The sequence below is a fragment of the Achroia grisella genome, unplaced genomic scaffold (genome assembly GCF_030625045.1).
Source record: "Achroia grisella isolate CSIRO2021 unplaced genomic scaffold, CSIRO_AGI_Agris_v1 utg1360, whole genome shotgun sequence".
NCBI lineage: Eukaryota > Metazoa > Arthropoda > Insecta > Lepidoptera > Pyralidae > Achroia > Achroia grisella.
Genome location: NW_026712626.1, coordinates 2176597 through 2180914, shown reverse-complemented (window position 1 = coordinate 2180914; position 4318 = coordinate 2176597).

The window sequence follows — 4318 nt, the reverse complement described above, 5'->3', positions numbered from 1 at the left end:
CGCATTTAGTTTATAAGCAATCGATTTTATCAATCCAACCGGACGCAAACTTTACGTTGTGAACACGCATTTTAACAGTCAATGAAAATAATCCTCGTAAACATGACTGGCCGAAAACAAAACAATGGCCGTATAACCCATAGACAATCGCGCCAAATTTCCAAACAAACGCACTACAGATACGACCACGATATTATCTAAAAAAAACAACAACACTAATAAATAATAAAGTGGAAAGTGACAAAACAATATGTAAATATCATTATTTAGCTATTGTGCAGCGTCATCGAACCAATTTGTTGTTTAGAACGCCGCCATGTTATTTTATTGGTTGTAAAAAGTAAGGGATCTATGGAGTAGCGTTGCATTTATTAGATATAAAAAAATATAAATCGGGATACTAGGAACCAATTGGAATCATGCTTTCATTCTGGCTAATTTCTAAACAAATGCTAGAATAGAAAGCTATATACTATATGATGCTATATAAGCTGTATGATGGACCTATAGCTAAATATTTACTATTATCCGTAGAAGTTAAATCCGCAGTGTACATAAATACTTGAGAATTATAAAGATAACATAATAAAATATATTTAGTACAACTTACAATGCCATCTCTACAAAACCCACAAAACAACAGAAACCATATCAATATATATTATACATTCAATATCTTTTTCAATATAAAATTCTAATTACGATGTCTTCTATTCAGAAGTAACAAATACAAATTTAATAAGAAAGTTCCAATATTATTACCCTTTAATAAAAGTCCTAAATTGAAGTAAATTTTAGCATATGTACATGAATACAAATGTCTGTAGTGTGTAAGAATTATACCTTACAAAGCAAAAAGGAATGTGGCTTTTTACAAATATAATACTAAGCAAAATATAAAAAATGTAGTAAATACGTAGACGTCTCCATGGAGTTTTAAATCTACATTTTGAAATTGGAACAGTCATAGACAATAATGATGGTATCGTTTGCCGTTTAGCATAGTACAAGACATGTTTGGCAACAGCCAGAAATGGAAATTTGTCCGATTATCACTGTGTAAAGGATCATTGTATTCTATGAACTATTAATAGGTATCGGCAGAGTAATTATAAAAAAGACCATACTCATAATTACCTCGTAGTTGTAGTATGTAATATTATGTTATCTGTGGTTGTAGCCATCTACAGGTATCAAACAGTATTTCTCATATTTATAAGGGTACAATGTAGCGCAACTCGCAGGTAGCGTAGTGAGTAATTTGTCCCATACACCCTAATTACGCAAATGAACACGTTGGTACTTGTTTTATTTAATGGTGTTGATATTTGTTTTAAAGCTTAGGTTTCGAGCTTTCAAATGACATATTATTTTTATTTAAATGTTGTATACTTTTATTTAAAACATTGTTTGAATATAGAGGTAGCGCTTGTGTTGATTTGGTTGCTCGCGAGTGTAGATTTGAAGGCAAACTGGCTGTTCCTAAGTATCGTTTAGAAAAAGTCAATGGGTCTTTTATGGGAATGGGTATAAAAATTAATAATGTACCAAAGGATATACCAGAATTGCCCTTAAAGAAATTCAAAACATCTGTTAAATCATATTTACTGAGCAAAGCCTATTACTCACTAAACTATTACTTGAAAGACGAGCGTGCATGGCAATAGTTGTTCATGTACGGGATTTTCATTTAATGTTAGACATATACACGTATATAAATAAACATTGTTAATAAAATGGCTTTATAAAAAAAATTACTTATCCCGGTGGCTTGTACTATTGCATCGTTTTAACTTAGTATTTATTGTTTTTATGACCTAACGCTACACTCCACTTATCTAAATCTACAAAGATTAGGGTGAACTAATTACTCCATCGGTAGCAATGTACCAATTCAGGTTGACCTCCACGCTTTTCCCCCTGGAAACCATCGTGACAAATTCTTGATAACTTTGTCACGATGTGCTAACTGAACTGACCTCATGCTCATCTTATCATCCTCTACTGGTACCCCGCCAGCGTAAACCGTTGGTGCAGGCAGGTGCATCATTTCATTATCATCCATAAAAAAATCTGTAAAGATAAAAAGTCATTTGGGGAAGGGGATTGTTAGTAATATGGATTAGTAACCTCATTGCTAGCCTTGTACCATGTCAGGTTTACCACCGAGCGGTTACGCTGGAAACCATCTTATCATCCTCCACTAGTGCCCCGCTGCGTAGTATAGGTACGCGTTAGCGCAGGCGAGTGCACCATTCCATTATCATTCATTTAGCTGATAGAATGACTGTACGCATGATATAAATCAATCAATGGATAGACAATAGTACAAACAGTTGCAAGGCAAAAAGTGACAAACAAAAATATGACAATTCTATGTATGGGCTGAGTCCTTTTGCCCTTCCATGAAAAGAGAAAAACGGAACCGAAAAAAAAAATACATTCAAATTTGATAGAAAAATAAACATATAAATAAGTGCAAAGAGTTTACAACAATTCCTTTAAAAAAAACTTCTAAAGATTCTACGTGATCCTTCCACCCAAATATGAGCAGCGACTACGAACCAAACAGAGTACCTATATGCTCTTTTCCTGAAAGTTTCAATCTGGTAACAGTTCTAAAGTACTACTACTACTCTTGCAATTGATTCTACACATGTGATTGTAGGCGACAATTCGGAGGTGGAGGAGGACCATTTGATCTAGAGCAGTAAGTCCTAAAGTGGTCTATATCGACCCCCAGGGGTCTATGACAAACTGCAAGGGGTCTACGACAACGGTCATTTCGTTTTTACTTTATGTTTATAACACTAAACTTTACTACAGTTAGAAATTTACAAAAAATGAATACTAGCTAAGAATGGGGGGTCTACCCAAAAACGAAAAATTTGGGAGGGGTCTACGACACAAAAAAGTTTGGGAACCTCTGATCTAGATGATAAGGATGGTATTTCAATATCTGACGGGTTAGTACGAGAGGCCTTACATGTAGTCACAGAATTTTATGACTCTCTATCACTATCACTCACTAATAGCTATGTCTAGCTAAAGCTTGTGTTACTTGGGTACTAGATAATTAAAGAGCATGATGGAAGATCGCGGAAAGTGGCAAGAGTTCCACTGACAAGAGCGTAGCTCTTAAATTATGACTGAATACATAGATATTTTTTTTCGTACATACATATATATAGTGTATTTTATTATAATGATATATTAGAATGTTATTTAATTTGTTGAGTTTTAAACGGTTATTTTATATTTCAACATTATATTATTAGTTGCACTAGTGTTACCCACTACTACTAGCTATGTCACACTGTTAGGTTGACTGGTAGAGATCTCTTTTAGAGATATGGACATATCTCTGAAAGATACTCCTTTGCTCACTTTGTATATATTTAAGTTTACTACTGTATTTAAATGTGCAATAAAGAATATATAAACAATCTCCCAGTTTTTGTCTATTTCTAATTTGTAAGCCTCATCCCTCTGTGTGATATCACATACTATGCAAGTTTTTTTAAATACCTAATATATAATTGTCTTTAATTTTTTCGTTACTAAATCAATTTTTTTATTATCTATATACCTACATATAAAGATAAACATTATATATTATATATATAATTTTATTGTGTGCGTGCTGAAAGTACAAATTAATGATTTATCTAACTACTTCGTGTTTTGATACTTAGGTATATTAGATTAGGTACGAAATTTAGGAGCATTTTTATCCCTTGTCACATAATGTCACAATTTGTTGACCTTAACGTGTGACGTTATTTATGAATAGCTTCTAATGTAATTCAGGAACTGGTATCAATTTGAACAATTCCTCAAAACACACTCCGTGGTGTATTACATAGAAAAAAACACAGAGATATAATGTATCTCCGCAATCCCAATGGGTTAACCTGCCTCTTAGACTTTACGTTGCCATTACCAGCTTTGAATTACTTTCTCTATACTACGTAGGTGGCAAACAAGCATACGAGCCCATCTGATGGTAAACGGTTACATTAGCCTTTAAACGCCTTAAACACCAAGGGTGTTATTTGCGGAATGTCATGCTGTAGTCTCACGAGAACACCACGGCAGGTATTTCATTCTACAATTTGAGTGTACGCGGGAGAGAGCTCCCTTGAAATCACACTGTCTGTGATCATTAGATTCATTTCTAAATCATTAAAATCTAAATGAAAGATACATGTAACGCCATCTATCGTCGAATAGCGAAACTAAAGTCTATTTATATAGTGTAACCTTGTCTATGCTATTTGGCATTTGGCAGTGAATGAAGTTCAATTTGACAGTTCTA